Source organism: Nicotiana tabacum, chromosome 9, assembly GCF_000715075.1.
Source record: "Nicotiana tabacum cultivar K326 chromosome 9, ASM71507v2, whole genome shotgun sequence".
Lineage (NCBI taxonomy): Eukaryota > Viridiplantae > Streptophyta > Magnoliopsida > Solanales > Solanaceae > Nicotiana > Nicotiana tabacum.
The window spans coordinates 85,886,910-85,900,936 of NC_134088.1; the positions used below are offsets into that span (position 1 = coordinate 85,886,910).

Sequence of the window (14,027 nt, forward strand, 5' to 3'; positions counted from 1 at the left end):
CAGTGAGCGCAGATACCTACTAAGTGCGAGTGTCAAGTGCTAGTGCCGAATGATTAGGAGGACTGAGTGATTGGTAGTATTGAGTGATTGAGCATGTTGAGTAAGGTTGACTGCTCCGAGAGAATAAGCACATGTGTTTATCACTGTGGTGCATTACACTTGACATGCATACTTGGCATGTAGGCATAGAGATGCATTCCCTCATGTTGTACGGTATTGTGACATTCATGACTTCACATGCACATTGACATGTAGGCATAGAGATGTACTTTCCTCATGCCATCTGATAATGAAACATCCTACTTGTTGTTGAAAGTGTTTGGAAAAAACCACAGTTTTCTCATATACTCACATTTTGGTGATTTCGGTGAAAGATTTGGGTTTTTACTGTTATACCTGAAAAGCATGCCTATTTTCCGTAACTGTGAATGAGTTGAGCATCATATCTTTGAGTTATTACTTGTACTTATTTATTTATATTGTTATGAGTTGTTCTTGGATATTGGTGTTGAACTCCGACCATTGTCTAAGTTTGTTACTGCTTTCAACCTAAGGTTAGGTTTGTTACTTATTGAGTACATGGGTCGGTTGTACTCAGACTATACTTCTGCACCTTGCATGTAGATTTTAGATGTTGATGTTGCTGCGTATGGGGGGAGCTGGCATTGAAGAAGTACGTGTGTTCCGTTCATAGATGCTTCTTGTTCTTGGTAGCTTTAAAATTATTAATCTTTTCATGTATATTTCAAACAAATGATGTATTTATTTCATACCAACTTTGTAAACTCTAAATCTTAGAAACTCATGATTTGTACTACCGGTCCTTGAGAATTCTTTTATAAAAGTTCAGTTGTATTATCATTATTCTCTAAAAGAGGGGCTTGATCCTAGGACCTTGTTCTCTAGGTGCAGCTATAAATAATGAGCTCTATTATCATTGTAAGGAACGAATTTTCTCACAAGCATATAATATACTTCATCAAAAACTCAAATAACATTTTACTTTCTTGCTTACTTGCGCTATTCTTATTGCTCTCAGTAGCTCTGCGCCTGGAATTACAATCTCTACTCTTTCTGTATCTCAAGGCTAAGTATTATAATTTTATCTTGTTTAGTTATCATTTTGGGATCAAATTAATTCACTTGACTATAAATTATAGATAAATTCAACTGTACCGTTTTATGGGTAAATAGTTTGACGACCACCGTGGGGCATTGACAGTTGTGTAATTGAGTTGATCATTGCATCCATTACTAACTTGTTTGATTCTTTGTCCTTAGCAAAAATCATTAAAAATGGCAGATAATGGTGCTAAGAACACACATAATGTTGAGGCCCAAGGAATCAGCCTCAACACGAAAATTCTATCAGCGATACCCACAACGAGGGGAACGAGGTCACACCAGTTCACGGTAGACGGTATCCATGACATGTTCGAGAGGCGACTCCTGATGATGATGAAGAAGAGCATGTCGTCGAAGTAGTAAGGGTCTTGCAGGAGTAACAAGAGGCCATTATAGGCCATCTCACACGACAGGATAAGGTCATGGAGGAGTTGAAGCAGGCATTATCGGGTACTTTCAACAACGCGAATGGACGAGGTACAGTTCTTTCCGATGCTCCCCGCAAATCAAACAATGTAGAAGGTCGACAACAACACCCCGAGGGGCGAGGTCGGCTCCGATGGGGCTGGGGGGGAGGGGAGCGAATCCGGTCACAACAACGAGAGCGATCCCTTTAAAATTAAACTCATGTGGTTTATGAGGAAGTAAGCGCCCGAATGGATCAATTTTCGGGCCCACCACCAATGCTGAAGGGGTTGTACTCAAAGAATTACACACAATTGTCGTACAAACCAAGTGCGACACCAGAATTGATCCCGAAACGGTTTAAAATACTAGACGTGCTGAAGTATGATGGGACTTCATATCCTCAAGAGCATATCACCACTTATACAACGACGGTTAAGGGGAACAATTTAGCTCTCCATAAGATTAAGTTAGTATTACACAAGAAATTTGAGGAGACTCTTACGAAGGGAGCCCTGACGTGGTATTTGCTTTTGCCCGAGAATTCCGTAACCTTTGAGATGCTTGCGGACTCTTTCATCAAGGCCTATGCCGGGGCCAGAAAGGTATTGGCCCGAAAGACTGATATATTCAGGCTGCGCAAGGAGAGTCCGAGTTGCTGCGAGAGTTTGTAACCATATTCCAGAAGGAAATGATATTGCTATCGGCCGTATCAGACGAATAGGCAGTTGAAGCATTCACCAAAGGTCTGAATCTGAGAATCTCCGACGCTTTCTGGAAGTTGAAAGAAAGTTTGCTCGATTTTCAGGCAACAACTTGGGTGGGCGTTCACAATAAGTACGAATCGAAGATACGAATTGAAGATGACCAGCTCGATTTCCCGGCATCAATCAAGGGTCGGGACCGAGAGAAGAATAAGGAAAAATCGAAAGATGATTTCGACATAGATCGCCGGACCTCGAGGTGTCGATTTTTGCCATATGAACAGGTCGAATGGAGTGGCAGAGGTTTCCAATCAGCGGATAGATATGCTACCGATAGGAAAGCTGATCACGGCCGGATCAACCATGTCGCTACAGGATAAGGAAACGTCAGGTTCTCAAGATTCTTCCTACCCAAGGCTTCCGAATACAATTTCAACGTCAGCATAGTGGAGCTGGTGTAATCTATGAGAAACATTAAAGAAGCACGGTTCCCGAAGCCAATGAGATCCAATCCCAGCCAAAGGGATCATAATTTGTGGTGCGAATACCACGGGACAAACGGTCACCGGACTGGGGACTGCTGGCATCTGCGTGAAGAGGTGGCGAAATTCCTAAAAAACGGCCATCTCAGGAAATTTTTAAGTGACCAGTCTAAAAACAACTAAGGTCGCAATCGTGATAACGTGGAACCTTCAAAAGCAGGAGAAAATCCCCCGTGCCTGATGATCAACATGATTTTCGGGGAGAACGAGATTAACGGGGTTACATTCTCGGCGGCAAAAAAGACGAAGGCGTCGGTGACCCATAACAAGAGACTACGAGAAGTCGCAAAATATGACATTACTTTTACGGAGGAAGACGCAGATGGACTGCTGCTACCGTATAGCGACCCCCTGGTAATCTCTCTAAATGTCTTAGATTTTAAAATTAAACGTGTTCTGGTGGATCCAGGAAGTTCGGCCAACATTATACAATTGAAGGTGTTGAATCAAGCCAAGCTCACCAGAAGCATCATTCCGGCTACAAAGCTCCTCGCCGGGTTCAAACTAACAAGTGTAACAACTCGAGGAGAGATCCTGCTGCCCACGAATACCGAAAGGGTGATGAAGATAACCCTTTTCGAGGTGATGGACAGTGATATGGATTACAACATCATCCTGGGAAGACCATGGTGTCACGAAATAAAGGTTGTGCCATCAACATATCATCAGTTGTTGAAATTCCTAACTCCTGAGAGAGTTAAACAAATAAGAGGTGACCAACTGGCAACAAGGGAGATGAATGCAGTTTCAGTCTCCAGTAGCAAAGGGAAGGAGCCTGCGGCATAGCAATTACAGGAATCGACGCCTGCTCCCGAGTCAAGTGAAATCAAGCAGGGGGAAGAGCCATCAGAATCGTACCAGGTACCAAGGTATTTTCAGGTACCAGAAGAGACAGATGCAACAAGTGGCAGTACACAAGTATTCTGCCAGAAGTGGCCGTACACAAGCTATGCCTAGATCCCCGCATCTCTCCGATAAGGCAGAAAAAATATCCTATTGCCGAGGATAGAAACAAATTTTTCAAAGAAAAGGTAACTCGTTTGCTTGATATCGGTTCAATTCGAGAGGTAAAATATCCTGACTGGCTAGCTAACGTAGTGGTAGTTCCAAAGAAGAACAATAAATTCCGTATGTGCGTAGACTATAAGGATTAAAATAAGGCGTGCCCAAAAGACTCTTTCCCATTGCCAAACATTGATCAAATGATTGAAGCAACAACTAGACACGAGTTAATGAATTTCCTCGATGCGTACCCCGGGTACAACCAAATCAAGATGAACCCGAAGGATCAGGAAAAAACTTTGTTTATAACGAACTTCGATACATATTGCTATAATGTGATGCCCTTCGAGCTAAAGAATGCTGGAACCACGCAACAACAGCTCGTAAACAAAATGTTCGAAAAATAAATAGGGAAAACCATGGAAGTTTACATAGATGATATGTTGGTTAAGTCTTTGAATGCAAGTGATCATCTTAAACACTTACAAGAAAATTTTGACATCTTAAGGAAGCATAACATGAAGCATAACCCCGAGAAGTGTGTGTTCGAAGTCAGCTCTGGTAAGTTCTTGGGATTCCTGGTGTCACAAAGGAGGATCGAAGTTAACCCCGATAAAATTAAGGCCATTGAAGATATCCCGGACCAGCTGTCAAGCGTGAATGAGGTTCAAAGGTTAACAAGGAGACTGGTCGCTTTGAGCAGATTCATTTCATGGTCTTCAAAGAAATGCTATCATTTCTTTTCGAAGCTCAAATAGAAGAAGAACTTCAAATGGACCTCGGAGTGTTAGCAGGCTTTGAGGGATTTGAAAAGGTATTTGTCAATTCCTCTGTTACAATCAAAACTGGAGGAAGGCGAACAACTGTTGATTTACCTAGCGGTCTCAAAGGTAGCGGTAAGTGTCGTTTTAGTCCGTAAAGATGAAGGTACGCAATCTGCTATTTATTATGTTCGTAATTTTAACGGGAGCAGAAACTCGCTACCCACATCTGGAAAAGTTGGCCTTAGTCCTCGTAGTAGCCGCTAGAAAACTAAGGCCTTATTTTCAATGCGCCCGATTGCTGTGGTGACCACTTTTTTCCTATGGAATATTCTTCATAAACCTGAACTCTTAGGTAGGTTGGCCAAGTGGGCCGTCAAAATGAGTGAATTTGACATAGATTATAAACCCAGGACTGCAATTAAGTCACAAGTTTTGGCCGACTATGTGGAAGATTTTAGTGCGGGACTTTTACCTCTGGCTACGAAAGAGGCAGTAATGGTGTCAGAATCAACATCAAGAGTTTGGACCTTGTTCACAGATGGAGCTTCCAATGTGAAAGGGTCCGGGCTCGGCATAGTGTTAAAGGGCTCGGCATTGTGTTAACCACGCCCTCGTGAGAAACCCTAAGGCAGGACATAAGAATTGCTACCTTGACTAACAATAAGGCGGAGTATGAAGCTTTAATTGCAGGGCTCGAATTGGCCAGGGGACTGGACTCTGATGTCATAGAAATCAAATGCGACTCCAAGTTTGTGGTAAATCAGGTCTACGGGATCTTCGAAGCCAAAGAGAAACACATGCAACAATACGTAGTGAAGGTTCGGGATCCACTTGCTCGGGTCCGGGAGTGGTCCAATTACGCATATCCCGAGTGAAGAGAATGCGGAAGTGGACGCACTAGTTAACCTTGGCTCGTCTACGGATGTGAAAGGATCGAACTCCAGTACGGTCGTACAGCTTATGCACTTGGTGCTAGACGCGGATAGTTATTATGAGGTAAACACGACTAATTTGGTATGGGACTAGAGGAATGAGATTATTTATTATCTCGAGCACGGAAAGTTGCCTGAAGATCCCAAGGCATCCCGGGCGCTACGCACTAACGCAGCTCAATATAGTTTCAAAGGAGGACAATTGTACAAAAAATCTTTCCAAAGCCTACTAGCCCAATGTTTGGGAGCCTCCGAAGCTAATTATGTTATGCAAGAAGTCCACGAAGGGATCTGTGAAATTCATTCAGGCACAGATTCCTTAGTGTTAAAATTAATTAGGGCAGGAAACTATTGGTCCAGGATGGAACAAGACGCCAAAGCTTATGATCAAAAATGTGATAAATGTCAACGCCACGCACCGTTGGTACATCAACAAGCGGAGCCATTCCTCACTCAATCGCTAGAAAGTTGAAACAAGCCTCTCCTCACTCAATCGCCAGAAAGTTGAAACAAGCCTCTCCTCACTCAATCGCTAGAAAGTTGAAAGTTACAAAAGACACTTTTTTGATTTAATATTTTGTCCAAAATTGTATACCTCTTAGAGACAAAAAAGAAAATTATAATTCTCTATTCAAACCAAATAAACCAAAGTTATTATACTGAATAAATCGAAATCAAAAGGAGAAAAATCAAACAATAATGAATTTAATTATGCATGGCATTGGTATAATATTTTTTAAAAAATGAATCGAAAATATCGAACCAAAATATCTAAAAGCATACACATACCAACCGATTAACACCCCTAGATCCTTGCCAGCCAATTGAGGTTCAACCACAATTTTGACCTCCATCAACCTTTTCCAAACATAGAATGGCCATTTAGCCAAGTTTTAGCTAAAGAATGTGATCCACTGCAGTACTTGGCTTCTAAAAACTCCTTGTATAATAAATTTTATGTTCTAAATTTTCACCAGAGCTTAGCAGAAAAGGCTTGAGCAAACATCTTAGATAAATCTGAAGTATGCACCACCCTCATCCCCTGAGAAACACAAATAATACCAATGGTACTTGTTTCGTGTATTAATCTGACCCAAAAAAAAAATATTAGAACAAATCTTTTCAATTTGGTCAAAGACAACTTTGGGTGGATTAGTAGTAGCTAGTGAGTATTCATAGGAAGAGAATATAATGCAGACTTGATAAAAAATGCTCCACCCCCCCAAAAAGAGAGTTTTATTCTAGAAACCTTGCACTCTACTGGATAATTTATCAATAGTCTCAGTGAAAAAATATATTTTGTTCGTTCCTGCATAAATAGGAACACCCAGGTAAGTAAAAAGCTTGTCCTTTAAGCTGCAACTTGTGAGCTAATTCTTGAACAATAACAACATGTTTAAAGTGAATATTGAATTTGTTGCTTTTAAAATTTGTGCATAAATAAATCAAGTCAAATCTCACTGCAATATACTAACATATTATAATGAGAAGGCAAAGGATTTTCATTTATTGTAGAAATAATTTTGGACTGTTGGACAAGTAAAAATGTTACTATAACTTATACTAGAAATATAGTTATAGATTTCTGAATATGTTGGTAGCTATTATGCTACTGATAGTTCTCTCTTCTTCTTTTTTTTGGGGGGCCAAAACTTTAGGACAACAATAAGCACTACCAATGGTTTTATTCTTTTAAGTATGCTAAACTTTTTTCTAACCTTGGACATTAGAGAACGTTACGTTATTTACAGCTTGACAGGAATTTAATGAGCTAATATATGCTTTTTCTGTCTTACTTTTTAAGTTCATTATGTACTTGTTTCTTACTTGGAAGATATGTTTGCACACTCCAGAGCGAATAGAATGGTTGCGGTATAATGTTCTTACAAATTGATTCTCATATTGGTACTTGATTCCTGCTCCATTATAAAGTAGTATGAAATATTCCTGTTTTAAGGCATCAATCTATTGGTACATCACTGCCTATATACAAATATGTGAAAGACCCAATTAATTCATCATGATGTTGGAGATGAATGACAGAATGAGTAAAGTATATAGATTATTTAGTGGCAATTCTAATGTGATATCTTGACAATTAGATGTACAAGAAACCTACAGCTTATATAAGTAAAGATAACAACAAGCTGATTAATGGATAGATTACTTTAAAATATTTCTGAAGTAGTAAAGATAATGAAGAGCTACCTGATCATCTGTAAAATGTACCACTAGTATATATAGCACCAGTATATGTTGAGAATGGGATTACTTAAAGTTAAATGAACTAGAATTGAGATTTAACTAGAGTTAGTGTAGATTAGTCATTAGTTAATTATGGTTGAGTCAGTTAATCGGTTAGAAGCAGTTATACATTGTATATATACTGTAACAAGTCGTTCAATACAAAGTGAGCTCATTCATTCTTCATTTCCTAATCATACAACTGCACATCTCACTTCTCTGATATTCTCTCTCTCAAAGCTCGATTAGAGTTGACCTAGAGTTCCTCAAAGAAGGCCATGAGACTGCATACCGGCCAGTCTGTGAGGTGTGAACCAAAAGCTTGATTTGTTCTATGCCATCTTCAGTCTCGATTATGAGATATCTAAGTTTAGAGGAAGGTGAGGTATAGTATCTGAAATTTTTCATCTCTTCGGGCTGCAAAAAAAAGAAGAAAAAAAGGTCATCAAAGTCCAAATCAAGAATATTAGAATGGGCACAAAGGTCTAAATGGATGAAATGGCCTCCGATAGTCGGGCCACATCGAGAGTAATATCTCCGATAGTCGGGCCACATTAAGAGTAATCTCTCCGATAGTCGGGCCACATTGAGAGTAATCTCTTCGATAGTCGGGTCATTTTGAGAGTAATCTCGCCAGTAGTCGAGCCACATATTGAGAGTAATCTCTCCGGTAGTCGGGCCACATTGAGAGTAATCTCTCAGATAGTCGGGTCATTTTGAGAGTAATCTCTCCGGTAGTCGAGCCACATTGAGAGTAATCTCTCCGACAATCGGGTCATTTTGAGAGTAATCTCTCCGGTAGTCGGGTCACATTGAGAGTAATCTCTCTGATAGTCGGGCCACATTGAGAGTAATCTCTCCGATAGTCGAGCCACATTGAGAGTAATCTATTCGATAGTCAGATCACCTTGAGAGTAATCTCTTCGATAATTGGACCATGAGAGTAATCTCTCCGATATTTGGGCAAGGATGAGTACTCATTCCCTCACATCTCAAGATTGTCTTTTTCATGAATGAATCATCTTGTTAAACAAGAACATATCCTCTTCATTGACCTGGAAAAAAAAGAAAAGACAAAAGCCCAGGAAAAAGAAATCGTACCTGTCAATGAACTTGAATAGGCTTGTAAGCTACGATTGATGCCAATTGAAGGGAAGGATGTCCCTATTTATAGAGCTCTAAAAGTCATTAACTGAAGTATTAATTTTGATGTGGGAACAATGGCTAGTAGAGTCCAATAAGGACTTGTTTTCCTAATTCAATCGGAGTAAAGAAAAGTTATAGGCAGTGAAGTCTACATGCAAATCGGGATAAAGACAAAGGCAATCCTAATTGTAGTACACTAAGGAGAAACAATTATAAAACTTTTTCGTCAAATTCCTCTACGTGGCATTTTCCAAAACACCATAAACCCAAGTCTGGCATATACTTAAGGCAAATAACTTTAATTTCCAATTCGTTGGAATTGACCAAAGTTGGATGAAAACCTATATGAATATTTAACTGCTTGGATAATTATAGGATATAAGTGCTGGGTTGCCAATTGCAAATGGACGTTGCACGGAACGTCTTCGAGGAACACACGCACGTGATCTTTTTTTTTTCTTTGAGTTTTAAGGCTCTATTTCACATTTTAATCAATTTTTCATGTAAAAACTTTCCAAAAAATTGTACGGACTGCGCACGCAAGTTGAGGAGTGATAAATAGTGCTTTTCGAGGTCTTAGAATACAGAATTAATAATCAAATTTAAAGATGACATTTTGGGTCATCACACATATTATGCACTGTTATCACATTCACTTTAAGAATGGAGCAAATCAAGTAGGACAAGCTTCATGCCTTTTCATAAAAAAAATACATTATTTTTTCTTTAGTTGTTATTATTATTATCAATATGGTACATTAGGACTCAAACCCAGTGCATTACCCATATAAAGGCATGCTAGGCCATAATGCGTTGGAGCTTGAATCCAACGTCTTTTCATCAACATAGTGCGTTGAGACTTGAACCCATCGTCTTACCCTCAATCTTTGGCATAATAAGCCAAAATTCATTAGGACTCGCCCTCGAACCTTTAAAATATTATTACTTCATAATTATAGGCATAAGTAAATTAACTTTCAAGAAGACATATATAACTATTTCAATCTTGAAACAATTCCTCTGCAACAAAAATGCTAGTTAGGATATATACCAATTTTTTTTAAATGATACAATTACTTTTTATATTTTAATAAATTAATTAGGGAAAAGGTACAGATAACCTATAACCACTTATATTTCAAAGACTATAAAAACTTCACAAAAAAAAAAAAATCAATACGGAGGAATGAGCCTTATGTTTCCAGCAAAAATATTGAAGGCTTAATGCATAGCCGTGACTATTATAAATTATAACTATAATGAGTTTATATTGATTGTATATTGGAATGCCAAATTTGCAAGGTACTGTAAAATCGCCAACATATTTGATAATTTTGCTTTCAATAAAATATATTATGTGATGGTAAAAATATTATTACTAAATTATCTTAATAATTATCTAACATAGTACGTAAACGGTCAGAACATATATATACGTTGGAATATTATCTTTGTCCTATAAAAGATGTAGCAAATAAAGACATACCTTTCCAGTTTTTTATTTCACTGGATACAATTAAAAAAATATATTTTAACTAAACACTGCACATAAAGTTAATGCAAAGATATGAAAGTATGAATGGGTTTAGATGGATGTAAAACTTATCTTTGTATTATCATCCAAGACATTTTTTATTGTACTTGATCTCATTGTCTGCTTATAATTTACATAGTATTGACGTAGAAGATCATGAAATGAGCAATTCGTGCTGATAACGTATTATGAAATTAAAGCAATTTAGTAAATTATGAACAAGACATGTTGTTATGAAATAAAAGCAATTTAGTAAAACATGAACAAGAAATGGAGATAGAGAGAAAGAAGAGATTTTCTTCTTCAATTGTATGTATTTTCTTATCTATTACAAGGCCTTTATATAGGCATGAAAAGTGAAGAAAAATATGTCATTGAATATGCCATTAAGCATAAAAATATGTATGTCATTAAGTATTTGAGAAGATCATGGAGAAAAAGTAGACATCCACCATAATATGATTTTTCTTATTTTCGTTTTCCTTAAATTTTATCCCCAAGTGCATATTTCAAATTGCAAAAGGCAATGATGATAATTTAAAGGAAAAAAATTATTATTTGTCACTTTGCTTTTACGGTTTACAGTTTTCTATGGCTTATAACAATTCATTTTAAATTTCTTGTTTTGCCATATTGGTCACCTCTCCTTAAATAAATTGGTAACGTATTGGAGAAATTCTCAAATGAAGTTTGGATTGTCTAAACCCAAGACTTAAACAGAGAAATGGTTTGGTGACTTTTACTACTATTTAGAAGTATTTTTCTGTAAATAATGGATTAGATGCCCTATACTACAGAGAAAGAGTTTTGGACGCAACAGTGACAAGTATTAAAATCAGTACTTTTATGTTTTATTCGAGTGACGTTTTACATTTACTAGCTTATCTGGATTTGACTACAATAAGTAAAAGGACTTAACCCAAGTCTTAATCATTCCTCCTCTGAATATTTTAATATTTAGAATACTAATCTTAGTCCCTATTATTCCTGTTATTCTACGAGTTATTATTATTTTCGTGTCCTATTTCAGACATGGTTGAATAGAGACAAGTTACTCCAAGTGGGAGTTCTCAAAGTGTCACGACCCCAATATCTCACCTTAAGACATCGTGATGGCGCCTAATCTCTAAAACTCGTTAAAACCTAACACATGCTGCTCTTTAATGGAATTTAGCTAACTTAACTACAATACATTAAATAATATCTGCAACAACATAGCTGAACCAACATCAGTTACATAACCCCAAAACCGGTAGTACAAGTCATAAGCTTTTCTAAGAGTCACTACAAATAACAAGTACATCATTGTCCCGAAATAATAGGAAACAATGGAAATAAAATACAACAGAAGGTGACTTCGGAGCCTGCAAACATCAATCAGGTATACCTTGAAGTCTCCAGCCGCGCAGACATAAGTCTCAAACCAACTCGATCATAAGTACCTAGATTTGCACAAAAATATGTAGAAGCGTAGCATGAGTACACCACAACGGTACCCAGTTAGTATCAAGCCTAACCTCGGTAGAGTAGTGACGAGGCCAGGTCAAGACATCTGCCAGATATGCAAACCTGTCCAAGCTATAACTTAAAGCTAGCAATTGAAAGAACATCAATGTAAGACCAACATCAGAAGGATCATAAATTTATAATCAACAGTAAAAATAATAGAAGCACGAATAGCAACAAGAAATAAACGAGTAATAAAGAAACGGATGACAACTCAATCAATCACATCGTTCCTAATGCACAAATTATAACAAGAATTACCAGAGATACCAATTCTCGTAATCTCAAATCATAAGTCACTACTTCCAAATCTTACACGTATGACACCTCGTGCCCATATTTTTTTAAATCACTTTTGCACGGCAAAATTCACGTACCACCATGTACATTGTATATGTGTCAAATGCTAATTAAAATGTTCAAGAGATTTATTTATATACGATAAGGCATAATAACAACCTTGAATAAAGTAGGGAATCATATGAGAAAATGAGTTTAATTTAGAAATCATTTGGGTGAAGAAAATGATATTTTCAAATAAAATAAAGCGTCGGATAAGCTACTGAATTAAATATAAAATTTGTTAAATTAAAACATAATTACAATTTTTAATTAAACTAAAAACATCAGATAGGGTAAAGAGTTTAAGTTGAGAAATCAATTAAAGTGAGATATGACAATTATTAAGAATAGTAAAGTACCGAATGAAATAACGAGTTTTAACTTAAGAGTGACATAAGGTAAGCATGTTAATAATTATTTTATTTAAAACCGTTATGTTACCAACAACTCAGCAGGGTATAAGAAAATAACTCTGCATAGTAAATTCATCTTGAAAATTAATTCACCAAGTAACCACGGAAACACAGATTGACACATTGAAGTAATACAACAGTTTACGTAGGATGAATGAATCATACAAGATAGAACAACAACAGCAAGTACAACACACACAATCCGTTACGGCGCGCAACCCGATCCCACAGTATCATCATTTACCAATATAATAATCCTCCCTTATTCCGCCATAGAATCATTAATCAATATCAAGTATCACGTAAATAATCTTTTGCGGTGCGCAACCCGATCCTACCGTATCATCATTTATCAATATCAAAATCCTCCCTTATTTCACCCATTGAGGCGCCCAATCCGATCTTACCGTATCATTGTTTATCAATATCACAATCCTTCCTTATTCAACCCGTTGCGGCGCGCAACCCGATCCACAAATAATTTCAAATAACAATAACAATCCAATAACTCAATTTAAAAGAATTTCTAAAATCTAAGGGTATGAGTGCACGGCAATAAGGAACCATGTAATAATCAAAGGAATACAACAAATATTATAAAAATAACAGGATAAGTAAAGCATGTGACAACTAAGATGTGCAAGTAAAATAGTTAAGGCAAATAGCAAATAGGCACGGAGTCACCGAAGGGACGAACAATTCAATATTTCCAACACAAATAGCCCATGGCTCAATCACAATATGTACAAGAATTTCAACAATAACAAAATAAATGGGAATACTCAACAAGGAAAGGTAACAAGACAATAACGAAGGCAATTACTTCAACTAAAATATATAAGAGCAAAATAACAAGTAAGAGGTAGAATAACTACTAACAACGTCAAATAGAGCATGTAAGAGTAGATTAACGATGAGAGATATCACATGTTATGACAATTCAATTAAAGGCATGGAAGGAGTCTAGATAATCTAAATCGTTCAAATACCACATATATGCCGTGTACCCACTCGTCACCTTGCGTACACGGCTTTCACATAACACAGATAGCCCTAAAGGATAGTTCCCCTACATAAAGTTAGACAAGATACTTACCTTAAAGAATCTAAACTTCTACTCTAAAATGACCTTCTCGAGTGAAACAACCTTCGAACGGCTCAAATCTAGCCAAAATAACTTCATATCATAAACAATAACAATAGAAAATAATTCTGTATAATAAAGCTTCTATCTTTAAAGAAAACTAAAAAGTCAACCCAAAAAGTCAACCCAGGGCCCGAACCTCGGAACGCGATAAAATTTAAAAATCAACACCCATTCCGATACGAGTCCAACCATACAAAAATTATCCAATTCCGACATCAAAT

General features: G+C 37.2%; 1 long non-coding RNA gene across 1 annotated transcript; it reads right to left on the reverse strand.

The window, feature by feature from the left end:
* Nucleotides 1-7,873: 7,873 nt before the first annotated feature.
* LOC142164379 (uncharacterized) lies at nt 7,874-8,957 on the reverse strand. The gene is made up of 2 exons (XR_012695157.1): nt 8,820-8,957; nt 7,874-8,135 (listed from the first exon to the last, which is right to left on the reverse strand). It is a non-coding gene; the product is annotated as an uncharacterized LOC142164379 (long non-coding RNA).
* Nucleotides 8,958-14,027: the final 5,070 nt, after the last annotated feature.